This window comes from Microcebus murinus, chromosome 4 (genome assembly GCF_040939455.1).
Source record: "Microcebus murinus isolate Inina chromosome 4, M.murinus_Inina_mat1.0, whole genome shotgun sequence".
Lineage (NCBI taxonomy): Eukaryota > Metazoa > Chordata > Mammalia > Primates > Cheirogaleidae > Microcebus > Microcebus murinus.
Window position 1 is genome coordinate 27042934 of NC_134107.1, and position 26327 is coordinate 27069260.

At 35.8% G+C, this 26327-nt stretch overlaps 1 long non-coding RNA gene across 1 annotated transcript in view; it reads left to right on the plus strand.

Annotated features, from left to right (window-relative positions):
- The first annotated feature begins 14566 nt into the window (after window positions 1-14566).
- LOC142870464 (uncharacterized) overlaps window positions 14567-26327 on the plus strand; it is a 189711-nt gene continuing 177950 nt past the window's right edge. Inside the window, exon 1 of the long non-coding RNA XR_012918829.1 lies at window positions 14567-14683. This is a non-coding gene — a long non-coding RNA (uncharacterized LOC142870464). The remainder of the gene's footprint in view (window positions 14684-26327) is intronic.

Here is a 26327-nt window from a genome sequence, read left to right on the forward strand (position 1 = left end):
CTACAGAAGGAATATGATTGTCATGAATCCCACTCTTGAATCTACATTAGGAGAGAAAATTAACTCCTATTGCAGAAAAAGAACTTAAAAGTCCCCACACCCAGGACACCATGCCAGATAGACTGTATACCCATTCTTCGGAATGCTGCAACATGAGAGAATTTATCTGCATAAGAGATGACATTTGTCTCCAGTGAAGTTCCTCCCCTCACCTTCCTGTAGCTTGTCACCACCACTTTCCAGAAGTCTTTAAGTCCCTATTTCTTCCTGTAGCTCAAAATGCTTTTTATGCTTCAACCATCTGGCCCTTTTTTGACTCACATATTTTGGGCAACATTAATTCTTTAAAAACTTGTCAATTATCTATCTGTGTTTTTGATCTATTTATAATGCAGAGCTGGAATAGAGGTACGCACAGGGGTATGTAAATCAATCTGAGGGTGGGAGGTAGGAGACGGAGACAAAGCTTGAACGTGGAGGTAATGCTTAAGTTGTTTTGAAGATCAGAAAGACAGAGCAAGGCAAACAATAAAGACAAACAAATTTCAGGAAGAAGAACAGCATTTGTAAAGTTACGGGCCATGAGGAAGCACATTGTTTGCCTACTATATGCTTGTTGCTTCACATCTGCTATGTACTTCATTCCAAATATATTAAATATATTTTACTGTCTCGTATAACACATATAAAAAAATGAAGCTTGGAAAAGTTAACCTATTTACATAAAGTTACTAGTAAGTGGAAAAATGAAATTCAAACCCAGTTCCATCTAATTCTGAAATTATGTAATTTGTCTTCTATAACATATTGGCACTGTAAATAAAAATGGAATTTTAAAAATCTAAAGATATCCAAGAGGGTTAAAAATATGGGAAAATAGAACCAATTTTGTCGATTCATATACAACTTCTACATCACAATTCTGATCTTTATACGATGTTAACTATGTTCGATTTATATTGATAATTCTATTTGTTTAGACATTTACTTCATAATATTCTAAACTTAATTCTTCCAACAAATATGTGAGATAATTAACATTATTCCTGCTCTAGATGTAAATAAACTAAGGAACATTTTGACCATGATGTGCTTAACATTCTACTCAGCCTGATTAAACTTTAGATAGACTTCTTCCTGTTTATTGGCTCCTGACCTTTCTTTTAATTGTAAATTCTTTTTTTGACCATTTGAGATGTAAATCTTCTACAACCCAAGGATGTCTTTGAATTTGAATTATAATCATCAAGAAAGATAGATCTCCTATCTCCCAGGCTCTGTGAGAGAAGAGGATAGGTTCAAACACAGAGATGACCTAATTGCATTGACCAAATTCCTCCTATAACATTCTCCAATCCTTTTCCATTCACTCATCCCAGCATTTAAAAATCCGTCTGCCTTTTTTTCCTGCAGAATTGAGTTCAATGTCTCTCCCCTATTGCAATAGTCTTGACTCCTATTACAATAGTTTTAAATATAATTTTCCTTGCCATTTTAAACAAATTTCCAGCATAGTTTTTATATTTCAAGAGATATTAAATAATTTATCCTGGTTATATAGTTATTTATTAGCTCAGCTGAGATATAACCTTTCTGCCATATCAAAATTGCTTGGAATGTTTATGTATCGGCATCATATCACTTTTAAAATTAGTAGATACATATGTAAGAATCGTATTTCCTTTTATTTCAAAACATAGTTCTGTTCAACAAGCATTGACAACTTGAAATGAGTTCTGTAGCAGATCTTCAGCTCTGATTTGAGAAGTTACATGCACAGTATAGGTGGTATGGATGGCAGGTAATCTGAGCCTCAATGTATATCATTCAAAGATTTTATAATTGTCAATGTAATTGTCAAGTTTCAATCTGAAATGCCAGTTCTTGACAAGCTCATGGCCAAAGAATGACCAGATGCACCAAAGTAAGGCAAGCATGAAAATGAGGTTTATTGAGGAGAGAAAGATAGGATTAAAGGGCAAGAGCAAGATACATGTTTACAGAGCATGATAAATATGCCACAGATGATGAATAGACCCACTGTCACAGCAAAGGGATAGCAAAAGGAAGGGCACAAAAAGGGACTTGATTATGGTCTGTGTCTTGTTTTATAGTGCCTGCATTGGGACCTCCCTAGTGGCTTAGTTGTCACTATGGAACCACTTTGATTGGATAGCTGGGAGTTACATGACCTGAGTCTTACTATACATGTGGAGTGTTCTAGATCACTTCTGGACTCTATGGTATCTATGGTGCTTGGCCCATCACAATAATGATACATGCGTCCTAGCCTTTTGATTAAGCTGAACAAATAATATTTTAAAACATTAATATATTAAAATTAATATTAAATATTAATTAATATTAAAACATTAATGTATCAAAACATTAATATAATATTGCTATATGAAAAGAAGTGACTATAATTACTTGATCAATGAAAATCCATGGAATTTTGAAATTGCTCCCATCGTGATTTAGGTAAAATCTAAATTCAGAGTTGCAAGAGAGTATTGATACTTAATGTCAAAAATAATACATTTAACTTTTTAAAACAAGAACAAAAAAATCCTATGTCCTCAAAGATACTTTCAATACCATAGCCTAAAATAAAATATTCCAAGTTTCATTTTTTTGTCTTATATTCCATGGAAATTACTTGCTTTATGTTTTTTGTGTGACTAATATTTACAAGATTAAGCAATTGGAAAGTTTGAGCAGCTACATTCTAACAAGGCTTAGATAAGTCAATGGAAACAGTGCTTTTAAAAACAAAGACTGTTGAGCATGCAAATTTTGTAAATTTATAATAGCTTTGGAATATACATTTAATGTCTTAGGACTCATTCTGAGCCAAGTTACAGAAAATTAGTTCAATTAGCTAAAATTGGAAAGGGCACATGAAGCAAACTTCAAAAAGAGATAGGGTAGAACTGGTTTCATAATGACTGGATGTAGGAATGCCAACGTCATCAGGCCTCTTGTTTTCACCTTGCATCTGGTCTCATTCTGTTTTTTCTTTTATTGTCTTTCATCTCCATTTCTCTCTATTATGACTTCATTTTCTTAGACTAGCTGTACCCACAAATCCAAGATCCTGCTGTTTCTGGCTTTTATACTATATAGACTCATGAACAGTCAGTTTCTGTTATAAAAAATCCTGGGAAAGAACTGTGATTGATCTAGCTGGGGTCACGAATCTACCACTGGAAAATGAATGAGAACAGAGGAATGTGCTATTTTGACTGTTACCTCCAATATAAAGGGAAAAGGAGGCATAGGATTGGGGGACGTTCTGCCACAGCAGAGTAGGAAAGAAGGATTAGACAGACAAAAACATTGCTATGTATTACAGATCTCTAATAATGGATTTGCTGATTTCAAATAATCATATGTCAATAAGTCAAAACTAATTCTGTAAGTCTGAATTTTCCATGTGTATAGCACCATTTTCAGACTGGATTTATTTTACTTATTGTATATTTACCTAAGATCTGTCTTCAAGATATTACTTCCTTTGGAAGAGTAGTAGCTGAATGAGTGCCATGAAAATGGATTGCTCAAACAAAATATACGTTCTATTTTTAGACCTGCAAAATTGCTTTATATTAGTATAATTCAAGACAGAAATCTATAGCAGTAGATGTATATGTGTATGTACTTATTTTCAGTTAGAAAGGATTAATTTCCTTTTTCTGCTATAAAATAAAACCTCTGGAGTACAAGAACACTTTTGAAATAGCTATGAATGTCCTTTATGTTTATGCTAAACATTTTTAAAAAGTGTCTTATACATATTTAGCATAGGGTACCCATTAAACATGTGCACACCTGACTAGACCATGAGCTTATTAAAAATCATAGCCAATGTCTTATTCATCTTTGTTTTCCAATCTTTGTCAGAGTAACTGGCGTAAAGAAGGCTCTCTATCCATGATTATGGAAATGAATTAGTAGTTGGGCACTAATATATTGTTTTGTGATAAATAAACATAATTCCTCAACTTTGAGAAATTACTAAGAACATGATGATCAGAAAACTTCATTTTCTAAAAATATAGGTGCTGAATTGCTGTATTTCTTATACAGCTTAAGATATATTCCTTTATGTTATTTTTTCCCCTGTTTCCTCTCATTCTTGCCCTCATTTTTTTTTTTTAAACATAGTCTATATTTTGCTGTTTCTTGACACCAGTGGCTATTGTTGGAAACCCATGCCCTGCCAACAACTTCGGTTATTTTGGGAAGCCAATATATGTATCTCATGTATTTTCAAAAATAAATTCAAGCAGCCACCCCCATTTTCTTCCTCTTCCTTCTCTTTTTGCCGACAGCCCCTCCTGTGAAACTCACTGCTGTTACCTTGATTTGAGCCGGTAAATTGCTTCTACAGCCAAATATCATTAGGAATGGATTCTTCCCAAGCATCTCTGCAGCTTCTGCTCATTATTGCAATAGCCACTTGCCATGGCTGATCTGGTACACAGATAGCAGCCACGCTTGCTCTTCAAAGTCCCAGAGTAGAACTGTATCATGTGGAGTCTGTGTTGCTAAAGACATACTGCCTTCCAGGGAAATGTAAAAGATAACTCTTTCCTTGCCCTTAGTAGTAGTAGTCTATTGTCTGGCACTAATACTGTCTCCAGTTTCTTATAGTATTTCCTAGGAAGCCATTATTTAAGATTTGACTTTAGACTCATACATTCCAAGCTAATTTAGATGACTCACTATGAACTTGAAGTTTCAAAATCAGGGAAAGTCACAGGGATAAAGACAATACTATACTTAAGACTTTTGTTAAGGGCTCTGGACTTTCTGCTATGCCAACCTAGATATTTTTTTAGCATAGGAGAAATTATCAAAGCCATGCTCATCCGTCATCTTACTATCTAAATGTAGATAATTCTTACAATAGTGAGTGGCTTCTCTTCTACTGTCCTCTTTTCTGACTATCTCCCTTCCTTCCACATGGAAGCCTTCCTAGGCTTCCTGATCTCAAAATATTGGTCTGGGGATGCCATGGGCTGAATTTTGTGCCCTCAAAATTCATATGATGAAGTCCTCACCCCCAGTACCTCAGAATGTGACTATATTTGGATATAGAGTCCTAAAATGGTAAAGTTACAATGAAGTCATTATGATACATCCTATTCAATATGAAGAGTTAAGTACAGTCTGAAAATATCATAAACATGACAATATTATTTTGTTTGGATGGCTTTTTGTTTGAGATGGGTCTTGCTATATTGCCCAGGCTGATCTCAAACTCCTGGACTCAAGTAATCCTCTAGTGTCACCCACTCACAAAGCTGGAACTATAGACACACACAACCACTCCTGCCTTTTCTGGCATTTTTATTCATGGAAGCTACAGTGGTTCTCTAAGTGTAGTCCAATAGCCAGTAGCATCAGCATCACAGACAAAATTGTTAAAAATTTTTTTTTTTTAGTTTAAATGCATTTTATTTTTAGACAACCTACATGACAATGTTTTTTCCTTAAAAACAATGCCTCCACTCCAAATAAATCACGGTGAAAATAAATGAAGAGCTCAAGATGACATCAGTCCCATTTGTCTTAAGTCCTGGTGTTGTGTGGGTGACAAGCAGCAGCCAGTTATGATGACAGGTGATAGATCCAAAGTAATTGCCAAATTTGTTAACATTTTTCCATTTCTAAACCATCCTTAAAGAAAATCATATATGGGGTCACACCGTCCTCACGGTAGTCCAGTAGAGCAACCATGCCATCTGGATTCATGTTTTCACCAATAAAGAACTGGTAGTTTTTGAAATTAGCAAGGATGTGTTTGGTTTGTTCTGCAGCCCCTGTCATAAACGGTTTTACTCTTTCTGGTCTCTGTTCTTCAAGTTTGCCTTTGATTGACTTCATGTAATCTTTGATGTACTACTTGTAGGCTTCTTTTGTGAAGCTGGTTTCTTGCAAATGATGGTTCATGACGATATCAACACCATAAAATCTAGAACCCTACTCTAGAGCTACTGGATCAGAAATTCTGGAGGCAAAGCCCAGAAGTTTTTGTTTTAACAACCCTTCTAGGCACTTCTGACGCATGCTCAAGCATGAGAATCACAGGTTATAATGGGCTAGACCAAGAAAGTTGCACTAGGGTTTGCAAATGTTGAGTGGAACTGGCAGGTTTTTCCTACACTACCATTGCACTCATTCTTCTTGTCTATGATATATCCTTATGTGGAATTTTGATAACGTCAATAATTTCCCCAAAGTCACTAAACTCTATTGTCTGACTCTCCTGTCTTCACGCTGTACTTTAATGCCTTTTGGAGTTAATTTAGGACAACCCAGCACTTGGTATGATTATAAATTTTATTGCTCTTTCTTTCTTTAGTTTGAGGGTTGTCTCTCCAACAATTATACAAATCTTATGGCTTCTTGTCTCCCATTATGCCCACTTACCAAGTACATGCTTCATAATATCCATTTTTTATCCCTATAAAGAAGTATTTAAAAACTGGCTTTTGTCCTGTGTCTGATATGCTACTATAGTGGAATTCAACTTTATAGTTCCATTAATTTGATATAGGCTAAAATAGATGTGTTTTATATATAAGTTACTAAGTGGATAATATTGGTTTGATTCTATTAAATAGTAGCAAATTGTTTTAAAGGGTTAAAAACAACAATGTGATCATTGAATATACCATATCAGTACATTTTAGTTTGTCCCAAATCCTATCGCCAATTTTTTCAGAATTTATAGTATTATTTATATATGCTTTTAGTTGTATTCTGAAAGTTGACTAATCTTTAAGACAATGCCAAAATAAACAACTTGATATACACACACGTGTGTGTATATATATATATATTTGTGTGTATGTCCAAATAGTTTATACATAGGTTAAGTGGCATACATAAGTAAATATCCACATGTGCCTCTTTGTAACCCAAAGTTGCCATAAGTACAATTAACCTAACAATCACTTTTAGATTTAAGTTAAATTTATGTTTTGATTTGAGAAGAAAGCATGTCTTGGTTTGTTTCTTTGTTGCTCCCTAAGCAGAGCAGTGTGTTCTGCACATGGGGGTTATAAACTACAGACCAGGCTGTTTGGATCAGTGAAGTCTTTAATTAATACACAGAAGGTCATATGAATGCCCAGGAGCTGCCCATGGCAGATGCTTTGGCTAATCATTATTGGATCCAATCACTATTAATCACTAAAGTTTTGTTGGGGTTTGCAAGTGTTGAGAGGAAACAGCAGGTTTTTCTACACAGCCCATTGAAGTCATTCTTCTTGTCCATTAACTCTTATGAGGTCATGATGCTAATGCTTTCCCGTGAGGACCATGTATCTTTCCATGCACTGTGTGCTTCTGGAGTTTTCAGAGTCTAGTTTGGATCACAGCCACATTGGTGTATCACACTCTTTACTAATGGAAACACTCCAATTTAGTATGATAGAAAAATACATGACAATCCCAGGAGCAGAGAAATAAGTATCCAGCTTGATCATGATCATGATCATGATCGTCAAAAAGCATTATTATTAGAAGCTCTTTTGAGATCAGATGAGATCGGGTGCCTTCAGGGTGGTACGGCCATAGATTATTAGGAGCTCTTTTGCATGTGGCCTAGCACTAAGCTGTCTACTTGGCTCCTCAGTAAAACTTCTTCAAATTATTGCCATAATTTTTCAAGTTGGATCAAGGCTTAAAGATTTTCTCCCTTGCTCTTGTATAAACTTGACAAAAGTGCTATTTGAAATCATGGTTAGAATTTTTATATTCCTTAAGATAATTAATGTATTAATTTATTCGCATAAAATACATAAGAAAGAATCTGTAATCAGAGGTTGGAGAATTGAGGCCATTTTTTTTCTGTTGGCCCAGATCCAAAAATTGTGCATGATTGAAGAGAAACAACATTTGAGACTCAATTTGTCTTAACTGAATTTTGAATTAGATGAATATCACCAAGCAATTATACAGTAACTGGACTGACCTCATTTTTCCTCTGTAGGTATACAACCTAACCAAACTCATATTTAATAAATTATCACTTGGCTACCAAATTTCAAGTCAACATTTTCATTCTCCACATTGTTTCTACTATGGCTGTACAGGTCAATTCAAGTGAGTAAATAATTGATCACCTTCAATAATAAGTTGCAAGCCCATACTGAGGATAAAGATGATATAAAAATAAGCATAGAAGGAAACTCAAATTAATTTGTTTTTCAGAATATTAAAAATAATAGAAAAGATAAAACTTAACAAATATAGGCAAAATATGGTAAATATGGTAAGGCGAGTTACATGCAAATTAGTATTAAAGTATAAAGCGTCCTTACATACAGAACAGAAGTTTAACACTTTAGAAGGCTATTCAAGGCCATTGTAATATGAAACTCAGCACACTGCTTGGGCTTACCCTTATTTTTCTTTCTGTTTCATTTCATTTAGAAGGCTTGTATTTCTAATCCTAGTAATCAGGAAATACATTTTTGAAGATCAGTTAGAATGAACATATACTGAAGGAACTTTAAGAGAAAAGTGTCAAAGTTCTCTTTAATGACACCATGAATAAAATATAATAAAAAGGAAGAGGGGGATACTAGCCCAATGTATTGAGGAATAGAAAAAGTAATAAAACTAATTATTTGATATATTGAGGTATCATCTTGTCATCCATGTGAAAATATTCAGGCATAAATTGAAAATGTATATCTGGAACTTTGGGAGAAATCATTGAGCCTGAAGAATGATACTTAAAAGGCATTGCCTTAGGAATTCTATTTGAAATCAAAAGTGACAATCTAATGGAGGCATACGAGGAGAAGCACAATAAGGTAGGCTCAGAGTTCAGGAGTTCCTACAATTAATTGGCAATTGGAAGAATATAAAGTTATAAAGAACACAAATAAGCACTTATCTAGAAACCTTGAGAAAGAAATCGAGAGATATAAGGGAGAATTTAAGGAAGCCAGGACTCTTACTGCTATCAACCGCTACAAAAAAAAGTCAAGGATTAAGCAGTGGGAAAAGGGCCTTGAGTGGACAACAGAATTGGTCAGTGCTGTTTAGCCAAGAGGTTCAGTAGAAAGTACAGACAAAGAGTTCCAAGGTATTCAGTGGAAGGCAAAATAGGATAAAATTTTCTTTTAAGAGATTCAACATAAAATTGGAGAGAGAGGCTGAAGATCTAGAGGCCAACTAGACAAAAATAGTATGTGCCTTTTCCATGGACAGGAGCCAGAATAGTAAGCAAATTTTGAACATTTTGAACAGATCTGTTCACATTTTGAACAGATCATCTTAGAAGACAATGCTAGAATTTCCCAAGAAGTGACTGGAAGTGGCAAAAACAGGTAAGGAGAAGGTTCAGGGCATCTTGCCAAGCCACAGACTGGGTAACAGCTGGGAAAAGCTGTTAGACATGGGGAAACAGTAAGAGAGAAGCCCCTAGGGCTTCACTGGCTGAAACAAGTTTTTACTGTCTTGGCTATAAGAAAACCCCCGACCCATGCAGGTCTTGGGCCTAACATAGGGAGCTGCTTGGAGATTGCACAGAGACCTTGTTCCAGAAACTCAAGAACTCAAGAGTAATCTCACAGCACCTGAGCCTAGAGCAGCTTGAGCTGGGCACCTATTCCAAGAACCTAGACATGGGAAAACTACAGACACCTCTGTAGTCACTGTGTATCTCCAAGGAGGGATAAAAGAGCCTAGGTGCTTCCGCACATACCTGGGAAGGTTCTAACCACCCTCCTGTAGGCTACTATTGAGACTAATATATGAGAGGACAGCATTTCCCAGTTTTTTTGCCCACGCTGCCTGCCTAGGTGGGGTCCCAGCCTTTCCATTCTCAGGTCTACGGTTCCATTATGAGAATTTGACACTGAATGGTGGCCTGCCCTCATAATGAGTTTGGGCTTGATGTGGCTGCAGCCACACCTGGCTGGGGAGGGGCAGGGAATTCAGGCTTTCTAGCATGCATCTGGGACAATGTCCACCATCCTGCAGTCAACTGCTGTGGGACTGAGTCTCAAATGAATGGAATACCCTACAGTTTCCTGCCAGCACAGCCTGCCTAAGAATGGCCTTTCCCTCTCTGGTCAAAGGCCCAGGGCACCATATTGGGAGTTTTCAGCCAGGCAGTGCACTGCCCTCTGGCTGAATTCAGGCTGATGCAGCCACAGTACCTCTCATCTGAGGAGGGACGGGAGCCCAAGCTCCACTACACATACCTAAGACAATTCCAGCTATAAGCTGCTATAGGACTGAATTGTGAGCAGATGGCACTATGGCACTACTGCCAGCACCTTGCATATGCTGTTTACCTGGAAGAGGCCACATCCTCTCTGGTCGGAGGCCCAAGGTACCAGTTGGGAGTTTAAAGTTGGTCAGTGTCCTGCCCTTGGTCTGAATTCAGGCTAACATAGCTACAGCTGTCACCCAGCTGAGAAGGGCCAGTGTATCTCAAGCTCTCCTATGTACACCTAGGACAATTCCCAGTACTCTACTCACTACCCTGCTATGGGCTCCTGTGAGACTGAGATGTGAGCAGCTATCACTCCCCACAGTTTCTTCCTCTTTGCACTTACCTGAGAGAGGCCCTACCCTCTTTGATTGAAAGTCCACACCTGGTGCCATTTTGAGAGTTTATCTCTGGACCAAACTCCTCCCTTGGTCTGAGTTCAAGGTGACATGACTGCAGCTGCCACCTGACCAGGAAGGGACAGGGGAGTCTAAACTCTCCTAAGCACACTTAGGACAATATCCATCACCCTGTGACAGGCAGCTGTGGGCCTGAAGTCTAGCCTGCCTGGTCCATTGCAGCCACCAGTAACACTTACATGGACTATTTTGGCCCTATTGGTTGGCTCCATCACTGCATCTGCCTCTCCCACATCATACCAGCTACTCAGGGGCCTGAGAATCTGCCCACATACCTGGCCTCTGTTCCAACTACTAGCTTCTGAGTGAGCCACCTGTATGCCTAAGAATTGCCCCCCAGGACACACTAATACCACTGAGTGAAAGCTGCTCTGGGGCCCAAAATGAGTCATACTTAGCCCACTGGTTCCACCCCTGGATCCCAGAGACTGGCTCAGCTGCCATACTAGTTCACAGCAAAACTTCACCACAGCCTCACTTAATAACTATTCCCTAAGCCACAAAGGAAATTACAGACACCACTCAACTTGTGTCTTAAGAATTCACACAAAGATAACATTACTCCAAGCATAAAATCAAACCCAAAGTGTCCTACTCAACTAACAACATATATGCAATTTCAGGAAAAATTCCCACCTTAAAAAGCAATTTCAAAAGATTGGAATAAGCAAGTGCTATATCAGATGTGCAGATATAAATGGAAGGACACAGGAAACATGAAAAAGAAAGGATATATGACACCATGAAAGGATCACAACAATTATCCAGCAATGAATCCTAATCAAAAAGAATTTCTTATAATGCCAGAAAAAGAATTCCAAGTATTAATTTTAAAGAAGCTCAATGATATGGAAGAATAATCTGAAAAACAATTCAAAGAAATCAGAAAATCAATTCAGGACATGAATGAGAAAATTATCAAGGAGATAGGTATTATTAGAAGAAAAAACAAACAGAAATTCTGGAGCTAGAAAATTCACTGAATGAAATACAAAGCACATTAGAAAACTTCAAGAATAGATTAGACCAAGTGGAAGAAAGAATCTCAGAACTTAAAGAAAGGTCTTTTGAAATTATTTAGTTAGACTAACATAAGGAACAAAGAATAAAAAAGAATGAATAAAGCTCTAGAGTTTCCTGGTACTATATAAAGGAAACTAACTTACAAATAAGTATTTCTAAAAGGGGAAGAGAGATTAAAAAGTTTAGAAAATCTATTTAAGGAAGTAATTGTTGAAAATTTTCTAGGAGTAAAAAGAGAATTAGTCATTCAGATAGAGGAAGCCCAGTGATCCTCAGAAAAAACTCACTGCAAATATGACTTTACCACAGCATATTATAATCAGAATGACTGAAGTCATAGTGAAAGAGAGAATTTTAAAATTCACAAGAGAAAAGGTATAGTCACCTAAAAAGGAAATCCCATCATATTAATAGCAGGCCTCTTAGCAGAAACTTACAGACCAGAAGAGAATGGGATGACATTTTGAAAGTGCTGAAAGAAAAAACAAAACTGCCAGCCAACAATTTTATATTCTGCCATCCTAAGTTTCATCAATGAAGGAGAAATAAAGTTTTTCCCAGATAAGCAAACACTGAGAGAAATTTTCACCACTATACCATCCCTATAGGAAATACCCAAAGGAGTCTTAAACATGGATATGAAAGGTCAATATTCACAATCACAAAAACATAAAAATATAAAACTCACAGATCTTATAAAACAAACAATCACACAAAGGTAGAAGAGAAAGGAATCAAGTGGTAACATGACAAAAGTTCAGCAAACCACAAAAATGAAAGGATAGAGAAAAAGAAACAAAGAAATAATAAAACAATTAGAAGTCAACTAAAAATATAACAAGAACCAAACCTCACATATCAATATTAACCTTGAAAGTAAATAGATTAAATTCTCCACGTAAAAGATACAGATCGGCAAAATGTATTTTAAAAATGACCCAATGATACACTGCTTAAAAGAAACTCACCTTACTCATAAAGCCACATATAGACTGAAAGAAAAGGAATGGAAAAAGATATACCATGTAAGCAGAAACAAAACACAAGCAGGGGTAGCTACACTTGCATTTATCTTATGCAAAAGAGACATTAAGTCAAAAACATTAAAATAAGACAAAGAAGGTCAGTATATAATCATAAAGGGATCGATTAAGCAAGAGGATATAGTGATCCTAAATATATACGCACTCAATATTAGAGCACCCAGATTCACAAAACAAATATCAGTAGACATAAAGAAGGATTTTGACTACTTATTCTTCTAGGTACTGTTACTAAGTTATTTTAAGTATCAAAGGTAACCCATAATTCATGGTGAGGTTGCAGAAAGAAAGTCTCCTCATGTTTTCATAGACCACTTTGCTAAAGGGGAGAAAAAGCAGAACTGCCTCAAAGACTAATGCTCAAATCCAGAGGTTTTGTTCCCAGCTCATGAGTTTCTGGGAGGTAGACCAGTGACACTTCTGCATGGCACCTTACTGTGCTCAGAATCATATGCCCTTTTTCTTGTATGATGGATTTTTTCTTTTTAAACTGGAGAGTCCTTACTTCCTTAGGTGAACAGGATAGGGGACATCTTCCAGGATACCTTGTCAGAATGAACAAATATCTGAATTTCAGCCACATTTAGTACCAAACTGTACTCCTTTTCTTTATAAGTAAAGTCCTATTGCTTGATGTTGGAAGACTGTTCTTCACAATTTTGTTCATTATTTTATACATATAGCAAGTGTGGCTAACTCTTGTCCCCAATGGTATTTTTAACAATGTCTGTAATAACCACCTTGGAAGATAGAGGTAGTGCATTCCTTTTTGGACACTTTAAGGCAGAAATCTCTTTCCTTCTTTTTCCAGTTTCTAGAAGCTGCCCAGATTCTTTGGTTTGTGGCTAACATTCTCCCATCTTTAAAACCAGCAATGTTTCATTTTTCTGACTTTTTTTTTTTTTTTTTTTTGTGGTCATATCTTTCTGTGACCACATCTGGGAATTATTCTACACTGTGCAATTAGATTGGGCCTATCCGGTTAATCTAGGATAATCTCTACATCTCAAGGTCTTTAACTTAACCATATCAATATAGCTTCTTTTGCCATGTAAATTGATATATTTTACAGGGTCTAGGGATTAGGACATCAACGTCTTCGGCAGGAGGCATTATTCTGCTTACCATAGGGAAGATAATTTATTTTGTGTGGGACAGTCCCTCTCATCATAGATGAACATCCCTCATTTCCACACGTTAAATGCCAGTTGTATGCCAAAGCCTTTGTCTCTTCAGTTTTCCGCACACTCCTTAGAGAGACATCACCTCTAAGGTTGGTTGATCTCCTCAGTCGTTTTTAGTTTAAAGTTCTTGGTGCATACCAATTTTCAAATTTGTGAGTCTTCACTGTAAATAAATATTTTAAGCAATGATCTCACTACCTTCATCCATCATTATGATATGTTTATATATCCCAGAATATATAGAGTATGGCAAGTCAAATGTTGACAGAAAGCACCCCTTTGTTATAAAGCATAAATTTAAAAATAGATATTTTATCTAGTTATAGTTGTAAAAACATGTATCTATTATCTTTCAACACTTAATATCTTTGAAGATAGGCAAAGGCTCCACGCTTTTCAAATGGCTTATGCATCTAAAGCTTCAATATTTCTTGCTATTCTCTATGCTACTCCCAATGAGAGATATAAAGTCTGATGCAGTCTTGAACATAAACCAATTGGCGCAAATATGATGCACTATAATTGCAAGTGAAATCCCTATAACAAATATGGAAAAATATTTAATCCTACAATTCATTTCATTTATCTTCTGAGAGTCATTACTCACCTACATTTTCTTATCGTGACAATACAATTTTATTTCTTTTTCAGTCTTAAGTGAGAGTTGTAAGCAGTATGGTGGTAAGATATCATTAGATGATCCATTTCCACTGTAGTCACCATATGGGGTTTGTCATCCAGATGTGGGTTGAAAAAAATGGAAAGAAAAAAGTAAGTTACTCTTTTTATCTAACCTATAAAGAACCTGATAAACTTTTCTCTCCTTTACTACTTTAGTCTGCCTTGGATGTCTCTAATACTTGGTGATCTTGAATAATACTTGAAGTTGTGGAAAGATAGCTACTAATGTGAAGATATAGAAAAAATAGCAGTGAGATTGCTTTCTATTTCAGTTATCAGTGTGTTTGCTAGGGCCAGAGATTTATTATAAGCAAGGTGGAGGGATAAAATTGTTCAGTGAGCTGAACTGAAGCAAGTTCTTCAAATTACTTTAATCTCTTTTCCACATGAGGAACATGTACATTTTAAACACGTGGTAAAAGAAACTTTTTTATTTTATTCTACCAACAACCCCCAAGGAATAAAAAAAAGGACAAAAAAGGAGTACTTTTACTGGCTTCTTACATGTATCTTTTACTTGCATCACATATTTTAAAAAATACAAATTACCATTGTTAGTATCTATGCCATTATTTGCAATTAAGAGAAAAAAATGAAGGGAAAGAGGTATAAGTAATGGAAATTAGATAATAAAAATAAATTTTGATACATGATCTGATTTAGTATAGGATTTCTGAACCTTAACACTATTAATATTTGAACTAGGTAGTTCTTTCTTGTGGGGAGCCTGTTTTTATAGGATTTTAGTATCATCTTGGTCCTCTATCCACCAGATGTCAGTAGCAACCTCCTCTACCAATTGTGACCATCAAAAAATATATCCAGACATCACTAAATACCCTTTGGAGGGCAAAATTCCCCATAGTTGAGAACCACTGGTTTAGACCTTGATAGTTTTTATAAGTATTTCTCTATGCTTTGCCTTTCTTTTTCTTTTTTTCTTTTTGTCTTTTTTTGCTTTTGGATTAAAATTTTAATAAGGATTCCAGAATGAAATAACAGGTAAAATTATGGAACCTCCAGAAAAATAGAATTGTAATAAACCAAATGCAATAAAAGTATACAGTATTTCTGTTCTGGTTTCAAAAATAAGCCCTTAGCCTACGGTGTCACCATCTTGAATTTACTTTTAAGTTTTTTTGGGCTTTTTTGGTGTAATACTAGAGGCTAATCATGCCTCAATGAAAAGACAAAGTCTCTTAAAGTTATAACTTTTCTGAAGTCATTTTGGAGGGAATACTAATGACGAATGTCCTCATAGTATATCTGGTAAGATTCCAAACCTAGAGGACAGTATGAGAAATTATAAAGAAGACTGTTAGCATAGGGTTCCATAAGATTTTGCTGGACAAAAGAAACATGTGGTATATATCCTCAGTCTTAGCCTTGGGAAATAATTATTTGTTATTGATTAACCACAAATGAAGAATTCTGTCAGTACCTCAGAGTACTATGCAAGCAAGTTCCTGTTTATCCAGGGACAATGTACAATGTGTTGAAATGTCTTCCATCTACAATATGTACTATTGATTATTTGAGTTGTAGTATTCACTGTGCTTTATCATACTATAGATTTGGAAATCAGCCTCTGGCCTAATCTAGTAATTCCCTAAACATTTTAAAAATATTAATTTATTCAAATCAGGATCAAACTCAACTTCATAAAATGTAATTAGTCAACACATTTCTTAAGCCTCTTTAATCTATAAGGTCCCTCTTGCCTATCTCTCTCGTTTTCTCCTTTGTTCTTTTTGCATTTGTGTTGTAGAGTTTCCCATGGTCTGGATTTTACTTATTAAAATATACTCTGTTGTTTTTAGATTTTTCATAAATTAAAAGTTAGAAGTAGAAGCTTGATCAGGGTCAGGCTCAATTATTTTGGCCAGATTTATTTATAGGTGCTTGGTTTGTCCCATTCTAACATCACATGAAACCTATGAAATAGGTGATATAGTTTATAAATGAGGAAAATGAATTATAAGGAAGTTAAATACATTTCTCAAAGTAACACTGCTATTTAATGATACAACTAAGGTCGCAGTCCTATCTTTTGTGTTCAGGATAGTGTTTTTTTTCTTTTGGCTACTGGTTTTCAAATTGTAATGTGAATCAGAACCAACACAAATTATTGGGACCTATCCCTCGAGTATCTAATTAGATTAGAACCCGATAATCTGCATTTCTAATAAGCTCCAAGGTTATGCTGATGCTGATACAGCTGTTCCAGAAGCAAGATTTGAAACTTACTGGGCTTGACTCTATGTATGCTTCACATTTTATAGTGTGTCTAACCACTTCAAAACAGCGTGACCTTTTTTCCTTGGCCATGAATCATTTTTAGAATTTCAGTTTCCTCTAAGCATCTGTTGAGGATTGTAGCAATAGGCAATGAATGTGTGACAATAGGTGGTGAGAATGATTCTGTAAGGTATTACTTAAAGACCCAGAACTTAAGTTCATGCTCCATTAGAATAACTCCCTTGAGATATTTTTTTCACAAAAATAAAAAGTTGAATCAGATCACTACTGATTCTGTAGCTCATTCTCGGTATTACGTTGGAAACATTACTTTAGCTGTCCCTTTGGTTTTAATTATCTTATCTATAACATAAAGGTTTTTAAAAAATAGATGATCAGCTCCAACAGTCTCTGTTCTGTTATTGCAGTAAAAGTTTTCATGCATTTAAATTAAGATGAAAATGTCAATGACATTTCTTACAATTATGTTCATGGATACCTGGGTAGCCATGCATTTATACAATATACTCTTGTCAGTAAACTTCAGGTGCTTCCAGTAGGATCTCAAGTTCTTGTTTTTCCTCATTGTCCAGCTGAGAAATTTAATTTCTCGTTTCTTTATGTGAGTATAATCTGTCTATTATTATTTGCCCAGTCACTTCTTCAGTAGTAAATGTCTTCAGAGCCTGTTCTCAAACTCTTAATACCACATTTTAGAACTTATATTGCTTTTAATATTAATTTGTCAATAAGAAGAAGTCTAAAATTTAATTAGGTAGTAATATGATACAGATCAGGAGATTTTTCTTTCTCTTATGAGTTGACATAAATAACTGTGTAGTTTAGCTGAAGAAAATAGCTTTATCCTTTGGCAACAAGAATGCTATTCCTTCTTTGATCATTTCAGTGGGGAGAACATTTTTGTCATCTATGTATAACATTAGAAACACTTTTATTGGTCATGTAAGTCCCCATCAGCTTTTGTGAGTAACTTATCTATGGCAAGCAGAAATCAAACCATTTAGATGAGGAATGAAGTAATGGCAACAACAGAAAGAGATTCTCATGATTTTGTGTTTGCTTTTTCTGAGATTTATTATCTATATATTTTTTTCTGGCAAAGACTATAATTGAATGAGGGGTCTCTGAGCAACGACATGATGGAAACTACATGAAAACCATTGCTATAATTTTCCTGAAGATAAATGCAAATTGTTAGCAACTTATCTAAATCATCCTAAATCTCTCTAATGCAGAGACTGTCATTGTTAGCCACAACACATCTCAATTTCGGAAAAGCATTACCTAGGAAAATGGCAGATTGCACAAGTGAAAAAACATAAAATTATGATGAAATTATCTGTTGTGCTTTTATAGTCATAGGAACTGTGCTCAGGTGAAATCTTATATTAACATTCAAATAAGAATAACATAAAGAACATTGGAGAAGAGTAGCAATATAATACCAACTATAAGGAGAATGATTCTATATTAGAGCACTCTGGCTTTGCAACTCACAGGTTGCATAACCTAGAACACATTATTTGACTTATAAGCCTTTTAATCTTCTTATCTGTAAAATGTGGATAAGCATGGCACCTGTCTCATAACAATTATGTCATATGTGAGTAAATTTTATAGTAACTTGTGTAACTCATGCTTTATAGTAACTTATATTATACATATTCTCAATCAATATATATTGTTATGGCTGAAGCAGCAATCTTTTCAAAATATGTCCTATCCTGTGTCCTCTTTCTGTAGGATTTATAATTTGTCAATGGTAAAAATAAATTTATTTGGATTCAAAGACATTTCACCCTTGCAGATAGATTTTTCTTTACTTAGACTTGGTGGATTTCAACAAGTCAACAAGTTTTGCTTCAGTGCATGCTATATACCTATCACAAAGTGATAAAGTTTTTTTTTTTTGTTTGTTTGTTTTTTAAAGCAAGAAGAGAGGAAAAAAAGGAAAGAAAAAAAAAGCTGAGACTATGATCTCAAAATCATTAAATGTCTTTAGGTTTAAAGAAATACTTTCATCTGTAAAGTAGTAATCATAAAACATTATCTATTTTTATAGTCATACCGTGGACAGTAATATAAGTCTATTGCTCTGTCAACTCATTCAAGATCAAAGTTCCAGTGACTAAATAATAAATACTGATGTACATAATCACATAATTGAAAGAACAAAAACTTAAGTGTAAAAGGATAGGACTGCATATGTGCAGAAATCATCTCAGCAAAAAAACCTCGAAATAAAACTTCTAATTGTGTGACACATAATATTTGGATGCTACCTCAGTTGTAGCCCAAGTTGAGCACTGTTTTTAAATAACAGACGTGTGTCTTTGAACACAAATACCATGAAATATTTTGATGGGAGGCACTATTAATAATTGACAAAGGGTGTTGGAAAGAAAGAATTGGTCAATAAGAAGGTTCAGGTCACTTGGAGGGGGTCAAAATGACCTACTGGAGACATTGGTCACCAGATTGTCCCAAATAGTGGAAGAAGTTTCAGGTGAGAACATAGAGCCTAGCTGTAATATTGTGGGAAAGGAGTCAGAACCTACCCTTACCAGAGATCTCATGGGAAGAAGTGGTGGAGCAGAGTAAGAAGGAGAAGAATTTTAATAGAGACAAGCTCCCGAGGGATTCAGAGCCTAACCGAAAGGACAGGTGAGAGTGTCCACTTTCCCTGTCTTCAAATGTGTGGCAGTCTGCCAGCTCCTGATCTGTTGGACAATGCTTCTGCCCTGACAAGTCCAGGTGATACTGCCATTGGTGAACTAAGAGCTTCTTGGGAACAGAGCGCGAGGCCGCAGGCCAATGTAGGGTTGCTTCCCCTCAGCATGGACGTGAGCTGAGATGGCGGGTACCATATTGCCTGCACGCATACCAGGCACCTCTATCCAGCCAGGGAATTTACAGCTCCTCAGTCTCTCTGTCACTGGATTCCACATGAATATTCTCCAGCACCTGCTTGGACTGTAACAACCACAAAGGAACGGGGAGACACAGGAGAGTAGCAGTGTTCTTGGAGTTCTGACACAGGAGAAGGGCTGCCCTTAGGGGACTGGGAAGTACAATGAATGCTTTTGAGAACAGAGGGAGACGTAATGTACTCTCTTCTGCACTAGAGAGCCCCTAGCTCATGATCCAAAGCTGTCTGTGACACTCCCAGTGGAAATGCTCCCCGCCATTTGGGACTTTCTCCTCCTCCCCTGCCCTATCCATTGCCACAGAGGCAGCCGTGGCCGAAAGGCTGCTTGCCCTTGGGACTAGAGAGTGTTTCACAGGGGACCATTAAGCCAGAGCACCAGGGAGCAGCTGCCCTGCCTCTGACAGAGTGCCTATCACACTCAGGCTGGCTTATTCCACTTGGGACTCGAGGGTTTTACAGAAGTTAATAAACCACGACACTTGAAAGCAGTTGCCTTATAGAGTGCCTGTCACACCCTGTCTTCCAAGGAGCTTGGAGATCATTTCTTCCTCTGCTAAAAAAACCCCACAAACCAGCAAGTGCTTTTGTGTGCCCAAAGGACAAAAGCTACTGCCTTCTTTGAGGGAGGGTGAGGCCAAAAGTCCCTTCCCTGAACTGCAAGCTGCCTGTCTCTTTTGCAAAAAACATACACTCCCTGGAGGCAAATCTCCAACACAACCACACCTTCTGCACTGGAGCATTTCAGCCACAGCCCACACCGTCTGGTAGCCCTACACACATTGGGTTAAGCTGCCTCTACCACCTCTGCTTCAACTGGGCCAAGATGCAAGCTGGGAATCTGGGTGCCTTTGTGCCCCCAAAGGATAGAGACTTATATCACTGCTGAGAGAAGGAAGAGTGAATGGCTTATGTGTCCCACAGCTGCTCACCTCTGCTAATCTCCTCAAGAGGAGCCTACCCCTCTTGTCACAGGTTTATAAGACATGCACCCTTTTCCTGTCTGAGTGTTCTTCTGGAACAGAATACCACATCCTCACTATCAACAGCCAGAACCTGAACCCAAGGAGTAATGACAGCAAGTTTGCCAGCTCAGTCTTTGGCTAGTCCCCCCAGGGCTCAAGCATGTCATCTGGGGTCTTGGGAACTAAGGATTACTTAACTTAGACCACCACCACTGGTACCTGAGCAATCTCCCAGGAATCTGAGGTCAAACCAACCCAAATTAGCAGCACCACAGTGGGTGTGTATCTGCATGAGCTGAAAGGCAGCATACCTCTCCCTCTCTACACTGAGAAGCAAATTTCCTGCCGGAGGAGACAGGTGGACTACAAAGCAATCTGCTTTGAGCTGAGGGAAGAGCTCCAAAGGAGAAGGAAGCATCATAAGAACTCTGACAATATGACATAGCTTGCTGTTTCAACACCCCCAAATGATTGAACTAGCTCTTCAACAATGGACTCCAACCAAAAACAAATTTATGAAATATTGGACATGAAATTAAAGATATGCACCACAGATAAGGTCAATGGGATCAATGAGAAAGTTGAAAATCAACACAAAGAAAGAAAAACAAACAAACAAACAAACAAAAAACTATCAGGACATGGATGAAAAATTCCTAAAGAGATAGTTCTTAAAAAAATAATATTTTCTCTCATTCTGTAGGTTGTCTGTTTACTCTTATGATAGTTGCTTTGGCTGTGCAGAAGTTTTTTAATATGATCAGATCCCATTTATTTATTTTTGTTGTTGCTGTGATTGCCTATGCGGTCTTCTTCATAAATTCTTTCCCTAGGCCAATGTCTATAAGAGTTTTTCCAACATTTTCTTCTAGAATTCTTATAGTTTCATGACTTAGGTTTAAGTCTGTTATTCACTATGAGTTACTTTTTGTTAGAGGTGATAGGTGCAAATCCTATTTCAGTCTTCTACATGTGGCTATCCAATTTTCCCAGAACCATTTATTGAATAAGGATTCTTATCTCCAGTTTATGTTTTTGTCTGCTTTTTCAAAGATTAGATGGCTATATGAGGAGGATGGTTTTATATCTGCATTCTCAGTTCTGTTCCATTAGTCTCTGTCTCTGTTCTGGTGCCAATCCCATGCTGTTTTAGTTACTATAACCCTGTAGTACAGCTTGACGTCTGGTAAATTGATGCTTCCCAATTTGTTCTTTTTACTTAAGATTGCTTTTGCTATACAGGATCTTCAGTGAAGTGCAAATCAAAACCAAAATGAGATATCACTCAGTGAGAATGGCTTTTATCAAAATGTCCCAAAACAATAAATGTTGGCATGGATGTGGAGATATAGGAATACTCATCCACTGCTGGTGGGACTGCAAACTAATACAACCTTTGTGGAAAGTAATATAGAGATACCTTAAAGAGCTACATGTAGAACTACCATTTGATCCAGCAATCCCATTACTGGGCATCTACCCAAAAGAACAAAAGATATTCTATAAAAAAGACATCTGCACTAGAATGTTTATAGTAGCATAATTCACAATTGCAAAGATGTGGAAACAACTCAAGTGCCTGTAAGTACATGAGTGGATTAATAAAATATATATATGTATACCATGGAGTTTCTACTCGGCCACAAAAAACAATGGTAGTCTAGCACCTCTTGTATTACCTCTTGTAGAGCTGGAGCCTGTTCTACTAAGTGAAGTATTACAATAATGGAAAAACAAACATCACATGTACTCACCATCAAATTGGCATTAACTGATCAACAAATATGTTCGCATATCGTAGTAACATTCATCGGGTGTTGGGCAGGTGGTGGGGGAGGTGGGGATCAGTATATACACTCCTAATGGGTGCAGTGCACACCATCTGGGAGATGGACACGCTTGAAGCTCTGACTCATGTGGTAGTAATTACTTTGTGTATGCACGTGTGTATGTGTATGTCTGTCATATTTGAACAATGTCTCCTGTACATACATATACATACACATACATACACTTACATACATACACATACATACACTTCCACACTGCATGAAGGCAAAATGATCTTTTCTACCACTGTGGTCTTGCACCTGGGAACATAATAAGTTCCTAATATTTATGTGTTAAATTAATAAACTAATTTATACTAAATTCAATTTTTGTATTATAACCTATACAGAGTTAGAAGAGAGTAACTATGCCTATTGCAAACAAACTTTGTCTAACTTTGCTATGCTGCTCACTTTCATTGCGTTATTAGAGTATAAATTAATTTTGGCATTGAATTTCTGTATATATTTATGAATTAAGACACCAGACAATTTCAGAGTGGGGGTAGAGAAGGATGTACAATGTAGGACTCATAAAGGGAATGTTTATATGAGGACAATAATACCTTACATGGATTTTGTGCAAATTTATTGCATTCTCCTCATGGAAGAGCGTAACATAAGACTTATAAAAGATGCCCAAATGTCGGACCATCATTCATTTGTGAAAAGAAGACTGAATGGATAAATAAATGGTCAATGATTTGTTTTATGCTTACAGTAGCTTAAACACAACCCTTTATAATATTTCAGTCCAAAGATATTTATGAAGATGCATTAATATCCCAGCACATACCTCTATGGCAATGCTGAAATGCTTGTAATATATTTTCCAGCTATTTTTACTTAGAAGTAAAACAATTATCAGGTAACATTTGCAGCCAACTCTACTTTATCTTGAAATAAAATTGAATTTTAAGACCATAGTACTAACCTTAATTAAGAAACTTATTTTTAAATTGCTGTAATTGATGGTGACTAATTATTCAACCCTAAGAAACAAGGAAACATCATTGTTCTCCAAGGTGACTGACTAGTTTAATTTTTAAAAATATAATTAAAATACAGCCACTATCATACTTAGGAACCATGACTATTTGGATTCAGATAAACTGATTCAATTTAATTTCTCAGTCAATCTAAGTTTTAGAAATTTTCAATTTTGTGAAAAGCTTTTCTTTATATAGTGCCGTGTATTGCTCCCTGGCATGAAATAAAGATTAATACATATCTGTCATTTTTGCATGTGTCACCAAACAACTGAGTTATCAGTTTTATTTCTCTCAGATATTCTTTTAGAACCATTTAGAAATAGAACAGCATATAGAGACCATGTTTTACATAACATAATCTGAGATTTTTTTTCAATAGTGATATAAATTTCCGTAATTCTGTCTTGAACAAATCATTTTTTAAAAGCAACTATATGAGGACAAATTGATTTAACTGTATTTTTTTTCTTATGCGCACATATCTGCTTCCTCTTCAAAGCCAAAAGGTGATGCAAAAGAAATTGTGCTATGTGAAATTTCTAATATATTCTGTGACAATTATTGTACTCAGTATAAACTTTAAGCAACTCTACTTACTACCAAGGTGACTAGAAATAAAAAATAAACATCTATTATTAAATAATTGATACATATATTTATCCCTTTGTCATTGATTTGTTCATCTCTTTATTATCCCTGGCCTATATAAGCAGACAACAAAAGAAGCCTTTTCAACTGAATGAGTTATTAATACTATGTAAATATTATACTATAATTATTGGAGGAAAATAGGACAATTTCATATAAAGGGTAGTTAATATGCTTATAACATGTGCCGAAATATCTGAGGATTTTTCTAATGTCTTATTTGGTGAGGAAGATCTTCTTTATCATCAAAAGAAATACTTTCCTGCCATGTTTTTATAAGTCTGCTAGCACAGTCCCCATTTAAAAGATAATAAACTAAGAAAGATGAAATCTAGTTTTTCCCTCAAGGGTATGCAATTTACAAAGCTTTGGCTTGAATTTAGTTTTCCCGACATTCTCTAATGCCTGTTATTCTAAATTATGATTGACAAAGTGATGTATACATGTCTCGTACTTAGCAACACATTTGTTTTAATATTTCTAGGCAATATATATAATTAATCTACTGTTATACTGCCTGATAAGGAATCTAAAGCAGTTTAGATCCTATTCTGGAATCTATCACAAACTCAAAAGATCTGAAACTGTTCACGAATTTAAAGCCATATTCATATTATGCTGTGTTATTATTATTGTTTGTCTTTTATACAATATAAGCAACATGAGGTAGGAACTTTGCCTGATTTACTCACAATTATATTCTAAATGTTTCACTAGGATAAACATATAGTAAATGCTCAATAAGTATTTGTCGGTCAAATGAATAAAGACATTAACTCTAGGGAAGAAGAATACATATGAACAGAAATTTATTAAACAAGTGCGTTTTAAAAGGTGAGAAGAAAATCAAGGGGAAAAAATACTTGACTGTCCTCAGATGGTCCCAATTTAACTTCAATTAGTTATTTTTGTTATTTTGGCAATGTCCTAAAGATTCCAGTAAAATGAAACAACTCAGCAATTGAACCCTGTGAACTTTTGGGTAAAATGAAATTGGCAAATATATGAGCAGACTCATTTTGGCATAGAACATTGTAATAACAAAGTTGTTCTGCTTATTTGAGCATTTGGTTATTAATAAAGTTCTCCAGGAAATTATGCAGTTCTCTTCCTGTGCATGTCTCCTAAAGTATATGTTCTAATTTTATCTTTGGAATTAACATCCTACAGATTAATTTCTAAGATTGGCTTCCTATCTCCACTAATACAGGTGATAAATGATAAATATGAGTCGTTGACAAATGCATACTGCTATTGTATCTCACTAAATGTGCAAGTTACAAACCCCTTGGCTATTAAATTTAGTACAGACTTCAGCAACTAATTACAATTTAGAAGCCAAATCTTGGAATGGAATTAGAATGGCCTGACGCTAATATCTTGCAGCTCATCAATGGTACAAGAAAATTTAGCTCCAAATTTTTGCAGTATAATTCAAATACAAAAATTTATGTGACTCACAGTATCAACAAATCTGGTGAAATATTTCTCCAGACTGTATTTTCTAGGCTCATTTAACTTTAGGTGGATTCGAATATTTAACAACTTTATGTAATATTCTACCACAACTTTAGTTTAAACATCCACTAATGGGAAAATGACTTGAAATCTTCTGTACTTTAAAATTGTTTAGAATTTGATTCTAATAGTAAAGCCTTCAAAAATGTTGATTCCATAAAATAATATTATAAATACTTCATTGACATCCTCTCTGTAGCATGAGTTTTACCAATTTATCTTGAAAGCTGAAATATAGACAAAGATGCAGTTTGAGGCCTAGAAATTTGGTTGGGCACCTGGTGATCCCATAGATGGGGTTTATGGACACTTTTTTTCAAAGATTTTGAGGACTCTCTTGGCTGCTTTATCAGAGATTCTGAGGCTTGCATGTCTTACAAATTAAGGTAAATAAGCCCATTTCTTCCTTAACAGAGGAACATGTGCATTCTGAACCTCATTTTAAGAAAACTAATTCAATTTTTAAGCATTTCTGTGTGTGTGTACACATATGCATGTGTTGTATGTTGTCAGCCTGAGACTACTTTTATAAAGCTATTTGCTGTTTGTTGAACAAATTCAATATGTACAATGGCTCAAACATAGTATGGGTTTATT